Below are 22128 nucleotides of genomic sequence, written 5' to 3' on the forward strand. Positions count from 1 at the left end.
TACGTCTCGAGACATGCTCTTGGTCTGTCAATACACAAGTGTAAAATTGTAGGAAAACAACATTCCAAGACATGCAAAAGGTCTCTTATATGCTCCTAAACATGTATAACATTTCACCAAATCATTTCCCACATAATATTCATATTGGAACAAGTCTAAAACACATTAGTTCACTTTATATAACTCATTAAATAAAAGTATCGCTAGGTAAGTATTTGAAACATGTAAAACATATTTGAAATATATCAAATCCTTCACCAAAATTTAGCACAAAAGAGTCCAAGAGACTAATACAGTAACCACATATACCAAATAAAAAGAAGCATTCAAAATACCAACACTTAAAGCTTTTAGACAAGAGATTCATCTAAAGACCTAGGTACATACCATTACTACAAAAAGATTCAAAAAAAAATTACAAACTTAAGAGGAAAGTTGAGATCTAAGTCTTTGGGTTTTGTGAGGAAAAATAATAAGTATAACATCCCTGAAATTTCAAGAATTTGAAATAGTGATAAATAAATAGTGAATTAGTTGTAATATGAGAAAGTCATAAATTGAAATTTTTCAGTTTTATAAGGTAGTGAAGACAAATGCTAAAGAAGTTTGGAAAAGACTATAGATTGAGCGAAATAAATCCGGGGTCTTGACTAGATTGTAAGGAAGTGAAAAGCATTGGAGTCAAAGTAAGAAATTAAGAATTGAAATGATTAAATTAAATTAAAGGAAAAAAGATGAGGGATTAGAGGTAAAAATTTACCAAAAAGAAACATGAACCATGAGTGATATTATAGGAAAAGTTGAAGTACAAAATGGTAATTATATGAAATAGATAATTATGGAAAGTGTAATGATTAAGGATTAACTTGTGTCATAACATGATTGGTGGGGAAATGGTAATTTTCATTTTAAGGATTATTTTAATGAGATATTTTTATGGAATATTGAAGAAAAAGATGGAGAAATCTATCTATTTAAGACCATTTTCACGTCACCTTCATACGCCTCCATTTAAATTTTTGAACTTTTTACAAATAGGTCATTTTTACCATTTCTAAGCCAATTAAGCTTAATCCCTCCAATTTCTCTCATGATTAGTGAGTGAAATCAATAGAAAAGTGTAGTAGCCACCTAAATTTCATAAGAAGTGCATCCATGAATGCCTTGGAGAAGGGAAAAAATAAGGGTTAGTGTTGAATATAAGTGATTGAGGTAAGAATGATTAACTTTTCTTGAAATTCATGTTAGTTTCAATAGAAGAACATAGATTATGATGTTTTATAATTGAAAATGATGAAATGAAGGAAAGTTAAAAATAAGTGGAAAACTAAAGCAAATGAGGAGCCATGTAACAGCCCGATTTTAGCTAAATCAGAATAGTGGTTTCGAAACCACAAATTCAAAGTTTTAAAATTATTTTAAAATTATTTTATGTGTTTACAGCATGTGAATTAATATGTGTGAAATTTTCATGAAATAATTTTATCTATTGGTTGTTTAATTTGATAAAATGACTTAATCGCGTAAAATGCAAAAGTAGCATGGTATATGTTAAAGTGCTTAATTGCTTAATTAATTATTTATAAGGTCCTTATGTTGTGATTTGGCCATTGAATAATGGTGTGGACGGTTATGGGTTTATAATAAGTGATTTTGTAATGTATAAATGATGGATAAAATTGTAAATTTTATATTATTATGTAATTAAATAAAACAAAACATAAAATGCATGCATTATCATCTTGGTTGGCCGAATGTACCAAAGAAAAAGAATCCATTTTTGAAGCTTGAATTTTGGCACTTAGGGGACTTGATTTAGGTATGTTTTTTGCTCGGTTATTGATAATTTTTACATTTTTGAGATCGTTGCTTCGTATACTAGCTAGCCCATGCTTAAAATTTTGAATTGGTTGATGTATTCATGACATGCCATTGATGAATAATTAAGCTTTTTATTGTTTGATGATGGATTATAAGAGTTTGATGTTAGATTATCATGTGTTACTAAGTAATTTTTGATAAAAATGCTTATTAAGGATTAAAATCTGAAATTTGTAAATTGAGGGTTTTAAATGTGAAATAAATAGAATTAATGGGCTTCTAGGGACCTAAGGGACATTTGGCCAAACATGGGTTAAATGAAATTTTGAGTATTTTGTGTTGTTTTGAAATAGGGACTAATTATGAAAATGTAAAATGTTAGGGGCTAAAGTGCAATATGCCCATTTATGTGTTTTTGGATGAAATTGAATGAATATGTCTTTAAATAAGTTAAATTTAAATATATTTAGATCAATAAAGGAAGAAATTGAATTTGAATCAGGGAAAGTTGAAAGTTGTTAAATAGTCGTTTCGATCTGTTCGTTTCCATTCGAGGTGAGTTCATAAGTAATTAAATATTTTTAAATTCAAATGTATATATATTATATGTAGCCAAATTGAATTGTATGTATTGATATATATTGCCGAATTGATTTGAGCATTGGATGACTAGTTTCGAGCATGAATTTGTTCAATCACGAAGTCGAAAGCCCGAACGAACCTTAGGAAATGTATAGGATACTGATGTCATGACATAAGGACTTTCGAGATATGATTTCATGTAAGACCATATCTGGGACATTGGCATCAAAGTGAGAGAACGTGTAAGGCCATGCCTGAGACATTGACATCGTATATGAGTCGTATAAGACCCTGTCTGAGACAGTGGCATCGAAATGTGTTAACATGTAAGACCATATCTGGGATATAGCATTGTACGAGCCTTATATTATTTTTGTGTATCCTTAACAATTTCGAATGGTTCATCGGGCATTGACAAAACGAGACCAAAGAAGAAATTGAGGTTTATATATTCATGAAAGATCAAGGTAAGTGTAATATTTAATGTGGTAGTATGCAATTATATAAGGAAGATGATTTTATATGTGTATGAGGTTGATTAAATTTGACCTATTTGAATTGAACTATTAATGTTCTTGTGATAATTTAATTGCTTATGACTTACTAAGTTTTCAAAGCTTACTTTGTGTGTCTTTTCATTTTTTTTTAGATTTTGAAAGCTAGTTTTCGTTATCGGGGATTGTCAAGGATCGTCGTCACACTATCAATTCCTATTTCGGTACTTTAAGAGTTTGTACTATTGACGTATGGCATGTATAGGCTAGTTTTGTTATGGTTGGTTTTGATTTGTATATGTATAGCCACACGAATTGGCTTGAAAGTGAGTGTGTTATATGGTATATCTTGTGCGATGTATGATTTTATGAACCGGTTTGAGTGATGTTAATGTAGTTGATGGATGTATTTATGAGTAGTGGTTCTATCCATGCGAGTTGGTTAGTAAATGGTGTAATTGTTGGAAGTTACTTTGACTATATAAATGAGCTTATTTTGTGCATTGATAAATGATAGATGATGTCTATAATCTATCTTGAGATTCAGCAAATTTGATATTTTCATGTGGTTAGTTATTCGATTAAATGTTAATGTTGGTATGTGTTTGTATTTTCTATGTGATGACTATGCTATGCCATGTGAATTTGGCTATTTGGTGTGGCTTATTAATAACCTATGTTTTGATGTATAAATTGCCTTGTAAGTTGTTTTGTGAATGATGAAAATTGCTTTGGTCATTAGGTGAGATAAATTATGATACATATATGATGCATATTTATATACTTGGTTCATTTTGATAAGCATGAGATTTTGGTATTTGGTATAATTAGTGTAAAATTTAATTGCGGTATTGATATGATTTATGAGGGTATTGATTTGTTGAATATAAGATGTTTTGACATGATATTTTGTTTTGAAATTGGTATGCTTGATTTGTTATTTGTGCTCAAAATGGGTAATTTTGTTATGGTGGAATCGCATGAATTTTGGTAATGTATAAAATTATATTTAACTATTTGTTAATGTTTGCTAATGAATCATATTTGGATAACTAATAAATGGTATAATATGATTTTTTAACTCGTTATGTGGAAGTGCATAGGTATATAAAATGGCTCGTATAATAATTAGCCATTGAAATAGATGTATACTAAAGAATGAGGTGATATATGTGATTGATATATGGAATAAAATATGCTTGAATTTAATTTAGGTATTCAAATACCATGAATGCGATGCCTTTATGGTTCGTATGTTATATTTATAAAGTACATGTAATACGACTTTGTTACATGTTAGTTGGTTCAAATATGTGATTAAATAAATGACTGTGCTAAACTATATTTTGTACAGTAATGCCTCGTAACTCTAATCCGACGACGGTTATGGGTTAAGGGTGTTACAAGCCAAAAGAAGAAGAAGAAGAAGAAGACGAAGAAAAGGGTTTGATTTTACACTACACCAAAACAGGCCTTTAGCGGTATTTTTAGTGGCGTTTGAATAAAAAACACCGCTAAAAATCGAGCATTAGCGACGCTTTACACAAAACATCGCTAAAGATCGAAAGCGCCACTAAAAACTAGCATTAGCGACGTTTCTTAGAGAAACACCGTAAAAAACCTAAGCACAACGACATCGTCTTCTGATCTTTTGGGGCTTTAGCGGCGTTTTTGGAAAAGCGCCGCTAATGCTCGGGGCTTAAGCGGCGTTTTTTAAAAAGCGCCACTAATGTTCGGGCATTTAGCGGCGTTTTTTAAAAAGCGCCGCTAATGCTCAGAGCTTTAGTGGTGTTTTCCAATAAGTGCCACTAATGCTCGGGGCTTTAGCAGAGTTTTCCAATATGACCCGCTAATGCTAGGGGCTTTAGCGGCGTTTTTGGAAAAGCGCCGCTAATGCTCGAGGATTTAGCGGTGTTTTTGAAAAAGCGCCGCTAATGCTAAGGGATTTAGCGGCGTTTTTGAAAAAGCGCCACTAATGCTCAGAGCTTTAGCGGCGTTTTCCAATAATCGTCGTTAATGCTCAGGGCTTTAGCGGCGTTTTTGAAAAGGCGCCGCAAAAAAAATTTTATTTGCCTATTTACATTTAATGTTTATTTATATTAATTAAAATTCAATTTATTTTTAATTGAATATTTGTTAAAAATGGATAAATTTGAAATAATGACACGTAGAAATAATTTGAAATAAAAAACATAGAAAAATATTTGTTAAAAATAGAAAAATTAAAATAATATTATTTAAAATAATTTTAAAATTTTTTGGGTACATGACTGATTGATTTTTAATTTATATATTAAATAATTTCATATATAATTGTAAAAGATACGATAGTATTAATTTTAAAATATTTAATTAATTATCATTATAGTTTAGGGTTTAATATATATGGTTTAGGGTATATGGTTAATTTAGGATTTAAGGTCGGTTTAGGAGTTACAATTTTAAGGTTTATAAATTTTGGAATTAGGGATTCTGGTTAAGGGTTGTGATTTAGGGGTTAGGGGTTAAGGGTTAGAGATTAAGAGTTCGGGATTTAGAGTTTATAGATTTAATGTCAGGTTAGGGTTTAGGGTTTAGATTAATTAGTTATTTTAATTTATATTAAATAAAGTTTAGGGGTTAGGGGTTAGGGATTTGGGTTAGGGTTAGGGTTTAGCGTTTAGATTAATTAGTGTTTTTTAATGTATATATTAAATAAGGTTTAGGGCTTAGTAGTTAGAGGTTAGGGGTTAGGGGTTAGGGGTTAGGGGTTAAGAGTTAGTGACTTAAGGTTTAGAGATTTGGGGTTAGGTTAGGGTTTAAGGTTTAGATTAATTAGTATTTTTTAATTTATATATTAATTAAGTTCTTATATAATTGTAAAAGAGGGGTTAGGGGTTTAGGGTTTATGTTTTATGATTTAGGGTTTAGAAGATAGGGGTTAAGAGTTTAGGGTTTAGAATTTAGTGTTTAAGTTTGTTCTTTGGAGTTTAGTTTTTATAGTCAGAGTCTTAGTGTTTAAATATGGTTTTAAGGGTTAGGATATTAGGGTTTAAGGGTTAGGGATTTTGATAAAAATGATAAAAAAAATAAAGTTATTTTAGTGTTTATGCATTAGTGGCGTTTTAGTAAAAAATGCCACAAATATGTCAGAGTATGCAAAACGCTGACATTTTATTTTGTGTTTCTAGTGGCGTTTATTGAAAAACGCCGCAAATTTGTTTCAGAAATGGCAAAACGTTGCGTTGTGATCCGTGTTCTTAGTGGCTTTTTTCACCAAACGCCGCAAAAGGATAGAAATTAGTAGCGTTTTTGTAAAAAGCGCCGCAAAATTTGTGCCTGATACTGCAAAACGTTACGTTTTGATGCAAAATTTTAGTGGCATTTTTTTGAAAACGCCGCAAAAGACTATGCTTTAGTGGCGCTTCAGCAGAAAACGCCATAAATAGGTTTTAATAGTTCCCAAACGATACCGCTTTTTCCTATGCTTTTAGTGGCGCTTATTAAGAATCGCCGCAAAATTTAATAAATCTAACCTAAACGACGTCGTTTTATTAACCTTGAATTTCCTTTAGTTTTCCCCATGTCAGATTTCCCCGACTTCATTTCCCCAATTTCCTAACTTCGTTTCCCCTAAATTTCCCTAAGTTATTCTTCCCCAAATTATTTTCCCCAATTCCCAAACTTCCAATCCCTTTGTGATCCAAACCCCTAATTTTCCAAATCCCTTTATTTCTTATCGGGTTCCTCCATGCTACGCCTTCCATTTTCTCCCAAATTCAAACTTTTCCTTTCAAAATTTAAGCTCCCAATTCGCCGGAAAGCTCGATTCTTCAACAAAAAGGTGTTGGAACTGCGTCGCATACAAGACTAGAACAATGCCGTTCCTCTATTCTGATTCTTGCAGGAGCATTCGACCCGTTGCTTTATGCATCGATTACTTTCAGATTTTTGGGCTGTAAGTGTTCTTTCTTTTTTTCCCACTAGTATAGAATTTGAATTTACTTTTTTGTTCCGTAATTGCTTTTTTTAATTAACACAGAAAATAAGTATGAAATTGAGGTTGACGGTTTAGAAGGGAAGTACGAGGTTTGGCAGAGGAAATTGCACCCTAACCTTGTTCTCAAAATCCACCAGGTTCAAAATCCCTCAACTTAACCCTCGTCTATTTTTGTTTTTCTAAAAATTTTATAATTTTTAAACTATTTATTTCTTAAAATTTTACATATATATGAAAGGCATAAATGCCTTTACAATAAGAACTGTTGATTTTAAATTTTTGTAATAATTAAATTAGCATTAGATTAAATCGTAATTGAAAATTTTATAAATAGTACAATGATGTCTTCCATGGTCAAGCATGCAAGAAAAAATAAAAACAAAACCATATGTTTGAAAGGGAAAAAGAAGTCTCTTAATACGTTACAACCTTTTTTTTGTATAGGCATTTTTCTTGTGATATAGCTGTCTTATGCATGTATGTTTGTGTTAAAATTTTTGATTATATCAAGTCATAAAAGTGATCTTTTTTGTACATATGCCTTTATGCTTAATAAATTGTTATGTTTTACAGAAGTTAAGTGCTCTTCATGGTGCCCTCATGACAAATTTGGACATGTCCGTGATGTGTCATTTCAACATCCAATAAAAATTTACTTTGGTATTAGTCTTTTTTTCTTCCTGGAGTTATTATTTTATGCTGAGATTAGCATCATTTCTTATATTTGTTGTAATTAATTAAAAAATTGAAATAAGAAGAAAAATCTTAATGCCACAAAAAGCTTATTTTTGCTTTTATTAGCTGCTGAAGTGAACCATCTTTTGGAATATGTGGTTGTCTTAGGTACTGGTCCTTTTGAAATTTACGTAAATGCTTTATATTGAAAAATTAGGCTAATTTTATATTAATTAAAATTCAATTTATTTTTTTTCTTCCTGTTTTGGTTTTGTGGATAATATGTTTTGTGTAGTTATGGTTAAGTAAATATCTTTCTTCTCCATCTGCTGACTTTTAATGTTAGGGATGTTGGGTCTTTAGCTATAATAAAGATTCTTTCATGGCAAGCTTAAAGTTTGTCCTTGATGTAGTTGCTAAACTCGCTGGCTAATGATTGTTCTATAGATGGCATGATTTGGGGGATTCCTTTATTATTATTATTATTATTATTATTATTATTATTATTATTATTAATGATTTTTTTTTCTTTGATCTCAATTGGCACATGATAGAATCAGTTTGATTTTATGAATAAATAGGTAGCATATCTAATCTTATAGCATAAATTAATTTATTTATGTTCATCATAGTCCAAGCAATCGACTTCACTTTCCGATTTTGATATAATCACTTTCACTTTCGATGAAGATTATATTTTGATGATTAAAGAAATTGCTTGAGTTGTCTTGTTGCCCTTCTTGGTAGTGATTTATTTTGCAAGTAATTTAGGGTGGCGATTACATGGTCGATACACTTTGGTGATATATATATATATAAGAAAATTGTAGACATATATGGCGTTTCAGAACAGTAGAGATTTGCATTTTGTTTGAGTTTGGATTGTAAAGTAGAGATGATTGAGTGAGCTCATAATAATCAAAATTCCACATGCTCTCCGCTTTGCTTTGTTCGGCCTTTTTATTATTTGATCCCTTATTAGGCCACTTTTTCGTATCCATGAAAGCTAAGTTCTCTCTTTCAAGGTAACTAAAGTTTTCTTTGCTTTGTCTTATTTGTTATTTTTTAATTTTATTTTTTTCACAGTTTTTTTCTTGCTCTGCCTGTATTTATTTGCAGCATGAAAAGAGCAAAGAGGAAAAAAGAAATATTGGAAAAAAAAGTTGACAATCAAAGTTCAAAGATTTATAACAATGAAAATCTATTTTTCCAGGTTGGTTTTGGCACGTGGGTTTTAACGTTCGAGTTCTTCTATGAAGGTTAGACATGTGTTTTTCTTTTTCTTTTTTAAAATCTATTCTTTTGCATGTTTATATACGTTTCTTATCAACAGTTTATTAGTTAATGTAGTTTTTTTCACTGTTTTCTAGCTTTTTTTTAGTTTGTAATAACTTCAATGAAATGGAGTGACATGTTTTCTTGATTGATTTCATTTTAATGGATACTACAGTTTCAATGAGATTGATTGATGTTGATGTATTGACGGCTATATGTAATTGGGATTAGTTTTGGATTTTGGTTTAATGTTCACTACACCTAAACAGGCTTTTAGCGGCGCTTTTTTAGGCCTTTAACGGCGCATTTTAGCGCTGCTATAGCGTAACTAACTTTAGCGGCGTTTTTTAAAATAAACGCCACTAAAGACCATGACCTTTAGCGGCGCTTTTTCCATAAACGCCGCTAAAGACCATGACCTTTAACGATGCTTTTACCACAAACGCCGCTAAATATCATGACCTTTAACGACGCTTCTCCCAGAAACGCCGCTAAAGACCATGGCTTTTAGCGACGCTTTTCCCACAAACGCCGCTATAAAATAGACCTTTAGCGACGATTTTCACACAAACGCCGCTAAAAATATATCTTTTAAAAAATAAATTTTTTTCAAATAATATTTATTTCTATGATAAATATTATATTATGTTTTAAGGATAAATAAAAAAATATTATTTAAATTAAATTTTCTACGAAAATTTTAACTTTAAAACTAAATATAAAAATAAAAATTAATGAATTTAAATTTAGAATTTAAAATAATAAATTAATAACACAATTAAAATCAAAAAGTTAGAACACTTTAGTAAAAATAAAAATTTAAAATCAAAACTAAAATAAATAATACATATGCAAGGTAATAAAATATACAATGCATTTTCTTAATCAAGAAAATCTTGTAATGAACTCAAAGCAATGAGCTTTAGAGAAAAACTTTTGAGCATGGCTTCGAATTTGAACCGCAAATTTGGCTCCTACATGCTCTGCATAAAAATAAGAATAACTTAATCTGTTCAAACCATAGTGAACATGGCAAAGATAAGTAAATTAGTTCAACTTTTTAAGATTGTTTTATAATGTTATAGTAAATTAGGTGTCTTATAATGTCATAGTAAATTATTAAAAAATACATCTAAAAATAATAATAATATCTCAACTTTTTAAGATTGTTTGTGGAATAAAAAAATGTACACTACTGATATATCTACTCACTTAAGTCAATATAGGTAGAAAGTATTCATCAATATAAATTTAAACTATTAGAACATATCATGCTTAAATTCCAATTAAACCCTTAAGCCTATATTCTTAAATTCCAATTGCCATCAACAATTGCAGAATCTCCTTATTAGCTTCTTTGTAGAATATTTGAACATGATATTCCATAGTCAGAATACATACATCAACAGCTTAAATCAAAGTATTAGAACATATCATGCTTAAAGATGATAATTAGATTTATCTAAAATCAAGCCCGATTTAACTAGTACTAAGTAAACCTATTTCAAGTTTTTTTTTTCTGGGCAGCCCAATTTTTGGAAAAATTTAGAACAAACCTGAGGTAAGCATAAGTGAACGTTATGGGATCCTTTCTGCCATGCAGAAAACATAAAACATTAGTTCAGAAAAGATATATACAATTAAAAATACAATAAATAATAAAACAGAAGAGTAATTTTACTATTGCAGTGTACATTCATCACAAAAATTACTAAGATATCCGTGATAATCAGACAAAGGAAACATCTCAAAATTTTCATAACCATTTAATTCATTTCTATATTCATTATATCTCTATAATAGTAGTTTTGAAGTTCCTGAAAATCGAGTTAATACTAATAACTTTTTCAGGACTTACAATTAAATAAGCCACCATTTGTAACCCAAAAGCAAATCCACACATGGCCTTTCAACTATGTTAAACAATAACCTATGGTACAACACAGTGATGTAACAAGAAAGAACATAATATGCACAGCAGCACATACATAGATGCAGATAGGTTATGAAAGAATCAGCATGGATTAAGATTGTCTTTTTGTATTTTTCTAATTCTAGACAATTCACTAACAAAAAAAGATGAAGAAAAGTATTCAACAACTGTGAAAAAGAAAGAAGCAAGGGAGTAACACACCTTGTACAAACAATCCAATATCAGAAGATCCAATTGGCCACTGCCGCTTTTGGAAATAACTGTGAACATAATATTCTGATCAAACACAATTCATGACGTAACATATTTTACCATGAAAACAAAAATCACAAACAAACAATTCATAAAAGTGAGAAAACATGTGCTTTCTTTTCACCAAGTTGCACTCAATATCAAGAGATCAGAGTAAATGCGTAATGAGATGATCCCAAACTATCTTATCTTTTGAATTTTTAGTCAAGTCATAAGAGGTTTCCTGTTTGTGAACCGTGCAGAGAAGCACTTTCATTAAGGTTGACAACAATAATCTGTCTCAAGTGACAAAAAAAAGGATTTGAGTAAAATATTAAAACAAATGCTTGAAGGGCTCTTCAATTGTTAAGTCATGAGGAAAATCCAATAAACATATATTCTTACAACTTTAACATAGACAAGCTACTAAAAGTAACATGTAGAAAATAGAAGTGTCCCCACCACATTTAACATCACAAGAAGGAGAAAAAATGTATAAAAGGTGTAAATGCATGTGCGCCAACATGAAAAGGTGCAAAAGCAACACCTACCATACTCTGTGTTTGAAGGAAAACGTGAGACATCAGAAATATAAGCCACTTTAGACTTTTCACCAAAAAGAAAATCTAAACAAATATAATCTTCTCCATGCATCACCTGCATCAAAAGTATGATTAAACACTTAGGCATAAACGATAAGGTGGAAACTAGATACTATCTCAAGAAAGCATACTAACTGGTAAAGGAACAAATTTTAGTCCTGAAGCAACAAATGGTTTGTCATAGTCATCCTCAATTATCCTCCAGTCAAGTTGTGCCACCCGCCTTACTTCTTGGCCTTCTCTAAGTTTCTTCCAAACCAATTATGGAAATTTTGAAGCAACGCTGTTTAGGGACATACAAAGTAAACATCATCCAACATTGCTATAGACATCATAAACCCAGAACAGATCCTTTTTGCTATTGATAGCTTGCTTGGGAAATAACCTTCAATTTTGTATAACCTACTTAAAAGCATGTTAAATCAGTAGCCTCTCACATTAGAAAAAACATGTGAAACAACAGATGTCTTGATAATGAATCAGCATAACAAGCAATTTGTAGGCTATGATCAATGACCCCATGAATAATTAAAAAAACCCCATATTATACCTATCCATCACGTACTGAGTTAGGTAAATTGCAGTGGGGTCGATATCATTCGTAGGACTATGTGGTTGCACAACACGTATATCATCCAGACCAAGAACTGCATCAGCATGTTCATGAGTCAAAACAATCTGCAGTTCATACAGTAATCAGTACTAGTTTTGGAATTCCATTCAACAACAGAAGAGATTATATTTGTAAAAAAAAAAAAGCACAAAGCCATCATATACATCAACAAACTCGGTATAAATCCTATAAAAAAAACATGAGAACAACTAAAACCAAATGTAAATACTAACTGTTATCCCAAGTTACTACAAAAAAATAAACATAAAACATAAAATAAGATAGATACTCTGCAAAGACACAGCACAAAAACCCAGCAAGACATATCAAATTTTAAAGCAAATTGCTGATGGTATTTCAAACTGAAGAATGACTAACTGATGCTTGTATTTCCTCTAGTGTTCGTCCTTTAGTCTCGGGCACCATTATCGCTAATAGGATGAAATTTGCACAGCAAAAGGCTGAAAATATGAAGAATGTCCCTGAAACAATGCCAAAAGAGATGCAGTCATTTGTAAGATAAAAGAAGCTTGAGACCTATACATAATACATACATGCTTACATACATTACATACATTTGAATTGTAAAGGCGATTATGAAAACCGACTAAATGCAGGAGCATGGATTTGAAGTTCAAGTTGAATCCATCAATCAATACACAAACACTAATTGACATGCTACTTGATTGAGGCAGTAAAATTGTAGTTTGCTTTAGATGCAACTATGTAATAACTAACCTCATAGCCTTAACACCCATATCCATGATGCATGCTCGATTCTCATCATCGTCGCTTGGGACCTTCTCAAGTTCCTTACTATAATGGAGGATATCATTTGTAAATGCCCTGCACCAGCACACCTTCACAAAGAAACAGAACAAACTCAGCACCATTTAAGGGTTAAAAAGCCAATAACTGGAATGTTAAATGGCAAAGGGCAGGGATAAAAAAATTGGTTGTCTAAAATATGAAACAAAATAAAAGCCTTGAAATGAGAAAAATTAAAGAAGCAAAAGGTGGGCACGTTCAACTGAGTCCAGAAAGAAAAGAAAAAGAAGAAATAAACTCAGTACAGTAATCCATCATTTTGCTCTCTGGACCACCTGAATCACGAATCTGATTATACATATTGCTGGTATGGTAAAAGAGTGAGAAGATAAACTTCATCCTGATTCTTTAATATCTAAATAAAGGGGGAAAAGAGAAAAAAAGTAAATGAGACATACCTTTCAATAATAGTATCAACATTTGCTTTGCTTTTAGGACCATGCATGAGAACTCTTATAACTGTGACTGCAATTCGATATCAGAGTCATCAAAATCGTCTTTGAAGTTGTTGAAGAAATCGACATCGGCGAGATTGTTGTCGTAAGCGATGACTCCTTTGCTGAAGATCTTTCGGGAAAATTTGGATTTTCCTGAAAAATACACCGACCGGATAAACGAGAGAAAAACAAAGACGATAAACGAGAGAAAAACAAAGACGGTGGTTGAGAAGAAGAGGAGCTTAAAGTAGCAAAAGTAGGGAACGATGATGATGAAAGACGTGGTGGCAGAGAGAAACACCTAAAGGGTGTTTTGAGGATACCCATTTTAGAGGGAAAAATTAGGGGTTTTAGGGGGAAATTTAGGAAAACAAGGCGCAATTCTTTTTAAAGTAAAATGATTTTGCGCCTTTTGAATAAAATGATATTGTTTTGCTAAAAATTTTTACTATTTTTTTATTTATTAATTTTTTTAAATCTAATATTTAAATATATCAAATAGTTTAGATTAAATATTTTAAATATAAAAGCATTAATTGATTATATAAAATTTCATCATTTAACAAATTTCAATTAAACCTTAAATCTGAACCATTTAATATATATAAAGTTTACTTATTATCTCTTAAATAATTTAAACTATAATCATAATTTTAATATATTAAAATTAAAATTATCTCTTTACAATTATATAAGAAATTATTTAATATATAAATTAAAAACACTAATTAATCTAAACTCTTAATCTTTATCCTCTAAACCTTGAATCGTGAAATATAAACCCTAAACCACTAACCACTAAATCCTAAACCCTAAACCTTAAACCCTAACCCTTAAAGCGTAAACCATAAACAATAATCCCTAAACCTATAATCCCTAAACTATAATGATAATTAATTCAATACTTTATAATTAATACTATCTCTTTTACGATTATATAAGAAATTATTTAATATATAAATATCAAACACGTCATAGACACTTAAAACTTTGAGATAGTTATACTATTTTTTATTTCACTTATAGGAACCTCATATACTCAAGCACTGCAAGTCTTTTGTGAATTAACCAATGCTTATGAAGATCTACTACTTACTGTTATCAATGCTAGTTGGAATCACAAATATATATTAACAAGAATCAGACATAGATAGCAAAATTAATCAAGCACTTTCAAGGGACATCATTCTAGCAGTTCTTTAAAGAAATGGATTTCAATCCAAAATTCAGCAGTTCTGTAACTAGCCTAGCAAACAAATGGAAAAATAATATTTATTTTAGAGATCAGTCTACCTCTTAAGTGGAATAACTTTCTGTAAACTTTAACCTTGTGAACTTTTTTATTAATATATTTCTTCTAATACTTCTTAGGGATAATCACAGTCAAGAGATTCAACCATTAAGATTCAATGGATGGTTAATATAAGACCAAACAAAGACAATGCATCTAATTTAATAAGCTAAGCAGTGCTCATGAACAAAGCAAAGGAGAATTATATTCACCTCAAAAACTTCCATGTGGAAGTATGAATTAATTTCATTTATCGTTGCTTTTGTAGGGGCTGTTAAAGCTCTTTGAATGACCAAAATAACATTATAAACATTATCTACTTGCATACACTTTGCACAATTTCTTACCATAGGAAACACCAACCTTTACTTCTGCAGGAAAGAAAACATAAATCTAGAGAGAGAAATACCATCAGTACATCAACATTGAAGTTATAAAATTATTTGTAACAAAAAAGTAAAGAAAAGGGAGTTGCTCTATATTTCTAATATTAGAGTTAAAAGCAATGACCCGTTCTAACTATGCAATCATTTAAAACAAGAAAGTGCAAACTCATGCAGACTGTTTAAAGAATTCTAAACATTTCAAAAATTTCAAATATGGGCTTCTGATTTATAGGTGATGATTACGAAATAAGCGCACGACTTGCTAATTTGATATGCTTATTACCTTGTATAAGAAATTATTTAATATGTAATTTAAAAACATTCAGTAATGTACCCAAAAAACTTCAAAATTATTTTGAATAATAGTATTTTAATTTTTCCATTTTAACAAATATTTTTCTATGTTTTTTATTTCAAATTATTTCTACGTGTCATTAGTTTTTTTGCGAAGATTTTGAATTCTATTAAAAATAATTTGAATTTTAATTAATATAAACAAACCAATTAAATAAGAGAGATAAAATATTTTTTGCGGCGCTTTTTCAAAAACGCCGCTAAAAATAGAGCAATAGCGGCGCTTTTTCAAAAACACCGCTAAAGACTCGAGCATTAGCAGCGCTTTTTAAAAAACGCTGCTAAAGCCCAGAGCATTAGCGGCGCTTCTTCAAAAACACCGCTAAAGCCCAGAGCATTAGCAGCGCCTTTTCAGAAACGTCGCTAAAGCACAGAGCATTAGTGGCGCTTCTTCAAAAACGCCCCTAAAGCCCAGAGCATTAGCGGCGCTTCTTCAAAAACGCCCCTAAAGCCCAGAGCATTAGCGGCGCTTTCTCAGAAACGCCGCTAAAGCCTCGAAAACTCAAAAAATGACATTGTTGTGCTTAGGTTTTTTGCGGCGCTTTTTGGAAAACGCCACTAATGCTCATTTTTAGTGGCATTTTCCAAAAAATGCCGCTAATACTGGATCTTTAGCGGCGTTTTTTCTAAAGCGCCGCTAATGCTTGATTTTTAGCGGCGTTTTTTATCCAAACGCCACTAAAAACGCCGCTAAAAGCCTTTTTTGGTGTAGTGGTTGTTCTTTGTCTGCTCAATGGGCTTGTCAACAATTTGTGCCTGGAACTCGAATGGCGGTATGCACATGATTACTAGAAAATATAAATGTCAGTAATGACTTGAGCTTCATACTTGAGTTAAAGGCTCCCGTTTCTTTTTTCTGCTTGGAGTTGTATGTTAGTAAATTTATTCACTATGCTTGGTTTAATATTTGTGGAGCTTTTGGTTGTATTTGCATTTCAAGATTATAGAATTTATGATTTTTGGCTGATGACCTTAGACTGAACAAGCTTTTTTTCTTTTCAATCTCAAAATGTTGAAAAATTGCCCTGATAATTTTTTCCATCCATATAAAATCCCTATGTTTGCATTCAAGACCCTCTGAAGTAAATTTCAACTCAATTGTTTTTTATGCGATACTTTTCTCTTGAAAAGTGTTAGTCTTGAAATGATCCTTGTATGGCAATGTCTTAGATTCTTATGATTGTTCTTGACTTCACGAACTCAAATTCATCATGCTATATTTTTCTTATTTCATGTTGAATGCGGCATTGTAATTTATGATTTGAGGTAAACATCTTGACACATGAAGTTAGTCATAGGTTACGCACGATCAATGGTGAGAAATTTGCCAAAGGTGGAGCTGGAGAAAGTAGTTGTAGCTATCAATGCACTGAAACTAAAGTTGATTCAACGATGGGATTAGCAGTTGATTTATTTGATTTTTATGTTGTTTGTTTTGGATTCGTTATTCTTCATACTAAATTGTTTGATAAATTTATGGTTTTGCTCTACGAAAATCCTTTTGTTTTCACATGTTGTCATGCTAAACTAGTAGCACACTTATCTTAATTTTGCAGTCACTATTCAGAGGTAGGTTCTTGCATGAAAGACCTGTTGAAGAGGAGAGACCACCTTCAATGATAGTGAGTGAATTAAATCAATTAAGTCACTACTCAGAAGTAAAATATCCATTAGCCTGTTACTTTATCAGAATGTGTTATATTTCCTCAACAATGTCTAATTTGAGTTTATAGAAGCAATAAACTCATGTAGTAAACAGTGGATGTAGTAAACCCATTTCAGTCTAATTTCAAAGGGTTTTTGAATTCCCATTTTAGTCTATAAATTTTCAAGTTTATTATTGTACATTTTGAACTTGTGCATTTTTTTTGCAATCAATTAGTTGCACTATTTGAACTTGTAATTTTGCTATTTAAATATTAATATGATTTTCAATATTTTGACTAAAAAATTAATTTATTATATGATTAAATACTATCTTTTTGACTAAAAGTATATATATTTAATACTAATTAATTTTTTATATTAATAATGTTTGATTTTAATATTTAATATTTTTAAATGTTTTTTAAAAGTTAGTGCAATTTTTCCATAAACGCCGCTAAAGAACGGTATTTTTAGCGGCGTTTGTAATCAAAGCGTCGCTAAAGGTCTTGAGCTATAGCGGTGTTTTTGGGAAAAGCGCCGCTAAAGGTCCTAAGTTATAGTGGCATTTTTGGGAAAAGCGCTGCTAAAGGTCTTGATCTATAGCGGCGTTTGTGGGAAAAGCGCCGCTAAAGGTCCTGATCTATAGCGGCATTTGTGGAAAAAGCGCCGCTAAAGCTCTTGATCTATAGCGGCGTTTGTGGAAAAAGCACCGCTAAAGCTCCTGATCTATAGCAGCGTTTTTGGGAAAAGCGCCGCTAAAGGTCATGATCTATAGCGGCGTTTATTTCTAAAAATGTTACAAACGTTTGCGGCGTTGACAATAGCGGCATTTTTTGCGGCGCTTTAAAAAACGCCGCAAATACTTTTAACGGCGCTAAAGGCATAAAAAAATGCCGTTAAAAACCTGTTTTGGTGTAGTGTTAAAGCTTCGGTAGTATGTAAAACTAGAATTCTACTTACTTTAAATAAGTTGTTAATTGTTAAGTTAATTGGATGAGTAAAAGTCTTTACATGATATTTAAATATAAGTTGACATGTCACATAACTGAAGAATAAGATATGATAATGAATAAAAATAAGAAAGTGATGATTTTATTTTATTTACTAAGTAGTTAAATTACGAGAAAAAGAAAGAAAAGTGAGAAAGATTGAAAGGAGATAAAAGACTAAATTGTAAAAGTCGTAAAATAATTGATGAAATTCTAATTATTATAACTATGTGAGTAAATGAAGTGATGTTAATAAGTGATATGTGAAATGTGATGAAAATGTTATGATAATACTTAATGAATTGTGATAAAGAAAAGATTAAAATGTAATATGTGTAAAAGTGATATGTAAAAAAAAATGATAAGAATTTGTAGTGAATTATGGAAATATTATTAAGAAATGAAATATGTTACAAGTATTATTGAAAGTGAAAAATACTGTTATATGAGTGTTGCTACAAGGAAATAATGTAAAATATTTAAATTTTTTTGTAAAATGTGAAAATATAATCAACTCTGATATGACTGCCAAAGTAGATGAGATGAGAACTAGGGGGATATAGATGACATGCCATTAAGGAAATTTAGCACCCCATTTGTTTACGCACTTCGGTGTTGTCCCGTTACACGCTTTGGCATTGTCTCGTACTATTTCGTATATCCTATGTGTTTTGTTTAGTCTACTAAGCCTCTGTTAAAAGGTGAAATATCATATTTGTTAAATGAAAAGGTAAAAATAGTAAATGTATTGAAAGGGACCAAATTGTGAATTGATAAAGAATAAGAAATAGAAAAAAAATGTAATATTGAATGGTACGTTAAAGATATTAATGTGTTCATGTTCTAAATTAAAATTATAGAAATGATCAAAAAATATAAATCTAGATTCTATAGTAGTTAAAATGTTAATTGAACTTTAGTTGTACTTACTAAGCTAGCAATAGCTTAACGCGTGTTTTATATGCATAGATAAAGATCAAAAGAAAATGGTTTCTGAAAGCTTAGTGGCAATGCATCTCATCACATCAACGGATTTGAGGAATGAGTAAAGTTCCTTCTCTATTTTATTTTGGTAAATAACATGTTCCTAGGTATGTTTAAAGGTTGAAAAATTTGAGGGACTTAAGTGAAACCTATACTTGTTTAAATGTATGGTATAGTTTACGAGTAACATGTTAGATTCTGAGTATTTGGAAATGAGATGTATAATTGATATGTAAATTGCTTTGGTTTTATTTGACAACTGAATAGGTATAAAATAGGTAAAACATGAGGAACCAATATGGTAAATAATCCTTGGTTTTAAATGGAACATCAAACCTCATTTTGGTATCAATACTTAAAAGGACGTATCAATACCTTGACCTATGTATTGATACTTAGAGTATTTTTTTGAATTTTTTAAACATCAAAACTCAAAACGGTATCGATAATTGGCATGGGTATCGATACCCAAGTTAATGTATCGACACCATTGGCTGAGGTATCGATACCCAAGTCAATGCATCAATGCAATTAGCAAAGGTATCGATACCTCTCATTTGAAACAATTTTGTTATATGAATATTTATCTAGATGTATTCAGTATAACTGTAATATGTGTATAATATGTTAACAATAGCAAAATATTCCTTGTAAAATGTTTAGTTTAATAGTACATGACCATGGTTGCTCTGGCATCAAATGAAACATTACTTTACCTTGACCACATGATTAAGTCCTGTATATGGGTGATACATTTAGTGGTATCAAAGCCTAGGGTTTTTCATCTTAGGGTTGAAAATGAGTCTAGAGGTAGATGTCATTTGATATACTGATGTGATGTGATAAGATGTGATTTTTGTTTATTAATGAAATTAAATTATGTGATATAGAATTGAAGATGTCTCGAAATACTAGAGATGCTACGAGTGAAGAAGTAGAAAGTAGGGCTTTTAACCCTAACATAAAAGAAAGTGTACCATCGTCTCTAGCCCAGAATGAGCCAGAAAAACCTGTAAGATCAAGATTTGAACAAAGACGAGTTTGATAGGGAAAGAAAACCAGCACAAGAAACTACTTTCCAAACATTTACCCAATTTCTTCAACAATTTATGAGAAATAATGTCCCTTCAATTCCTCCTTCACCTCATATCCCTCCTGTACAAGAACCGTGGCCCCAACTGCAAGTTTCTATTTTAAATCAACGATATTCTCTTGAGAAAATTACAAAATATGGAGTTGAAGAATTTAAAGGTAGGAAAGAAGATGATCCTGCTATGGTTGAATATTGATTAGAAAACAGTTAGAGATTATTTGAAGAATTGCAATGTTAAGACGAAGACAAGTTGAGATGTGTTGTGTCATTATTAAGATGAAACATATCAATGATGGGCTACTGTAAATAGTATGAATCTGGTTGAATGAATTACATGGAATTTCTTCTTATCAGAGTTTAAAAAAAAGTTTGTGGGTCAGATATATTTGGAATGTAAGAAGTGGGAATTCATTGAATTGATGCAAAATAATATGAGTGTGTCAAAATATTAAAAAAATATGTGAGATTAAATGAAAATGCTCAAGAGCTTATGGCTACAAAATCTGATATGTGTTAGAGATTTGAGTAGTGGATAAATGAAAATCTTTATATACGCATCGTGGATCTGAATTTGCAAGATCTATCATCTCTGGTCAAAAGAGCACAAAGAATAGGAAAAGGAATGAATAGAAAAAAAGACAAGAACTCTAGAAAAGGAGTAATCACTAGTTCTGAAGTTCCATCTGCAGCAAAGAAAATAAGAGATTTCTGAGAGCCTGGAAATCCAACTTCTGCTTTTGGACAGATATCAAAAGGACAAGAAAGACAAAGTCAACAAACCACATGAATTTTTAGTACCGAGAGATTAAAAAGAAGACCTATTTCGTTATGCGTATACTATGGCAAATCACATTATGACGAATGTCAATTAATTATTGGGGCTTGTTTTAGATGTGAACTAAAGGATCATTTAATGAGAGGTTGTCTAGTAGTGGCAGAAAATACTATTGAACAACCTATGAAAACTACTCAAGTTTAGTCAAGGGGCAAATAATCAAGAACAATAAGTGGCACCATCAGTAGTCAGATATATGGAAAAGAACTAGCAAACCGATTCGAATCTCAAATGATACCACGATCTTATACCATTTGAACTCGAGGAGGAAAATATGAAAATCCGGATATGATAACAAATATTATTTATTAAACTGATACTTTTATTTTGTGACAACTGATAGTGGTTCTGTTTATTTATATATTAGTATTGCATTGATAAAAGAAAAGAGAATTACTACAGGAATCTGTTCAAAAAGTATGATTTGATTACTAATTCTTCTGTGTAAAAGAGAAATGAAAGAGTAACATATGAATACAACTTTTGATGTGATACTTGGCATGATTTGAACATCAGAATATGGGGAAATTTTGGTTAGAATTTTATTATTGCCTTGCAAAAATTTCTTCAAGGTTGATAGTTAGTTTGAATTAGTGATTTAGAAATTAAAAGACAGGTTAAGAAAGTATATTATTGCCTCTAGAGTTTATTGGATTATATGGGATTTCTGAGATGAATGAGATCAGTAGTATTGGTTGGCTTTGGTTAACAACATTGAAGAGAATTTATGATGCTTTTCATGTTCACATGTTGAAAAAATATCATTTGATTTATTTCATGCAATAGTTTGAGAAGACATTGAAAATTAAGACAAATATGATATATGAAGGAGCAATGTGTGTGAGTGAAAAAATTATAAGACAATAGTATATCCAGTTACTAGAGTATTATAAAAATTCGATAACGAAAATTTTTAAGGGAAAGAAATTTAACATCCACAAAATTTCAGGAATGTTAAATAGTGATAAATAAATAGTGAATCAGTTGTAATATGAGAAAGTCAGAAATTGGAATTTTTAGGTGTTATAAGATAGCGAAGACAAATATTGAAGAAGTTTGGAAAAGTCTATATATTGAGA

General features: G+C 30.9%; 1 long non-coding RNA gene and 1 pseudogene across 1 annotated transcript; one reads left to right on the forward strand and one right to left on the reverse strand.

The window, feature by feature from the left end:
• The first annotated feature begins 8500 nt into the window (after positions 1-8500).
• On the forward strand, positions 8501-9075 carry LOC128034560 (uncharacterized). Its single transcript, XR_008190623.1, has 2 exons — positions 8501-8576; positions 8765-9075. It is a non-coding gene; the product is annotated as an uncharacterized LOC128034560 (long non-coding RNA).
• A 496-nt stretch (positions 9076-9571) lies between these two features.
• Positions 9572-13830, reverse strand: LOC105804291 (putative hydrolase C777.06c; annotated as a pseudogene).
• Positions 13831-22128: the final 8298 nt, after the last annotated feature.

The sequence above is a fragment of the Gossypium raimondii genome, chromosome 11 (assembly GCF_025698545.1).
Source record: "Gossypium raimondii isolate GPD5lz chromosome 11, ASM2569854v1, whole genome shotgun sequence".
Classification (NCBI taxonomy): domain Eukaryota; kingdom Viridiplantae; phylum Streptophyta; class Magnoliopsida; order Malvales; family Malvaceae; genus Gossypium; species Gossypium raimondii.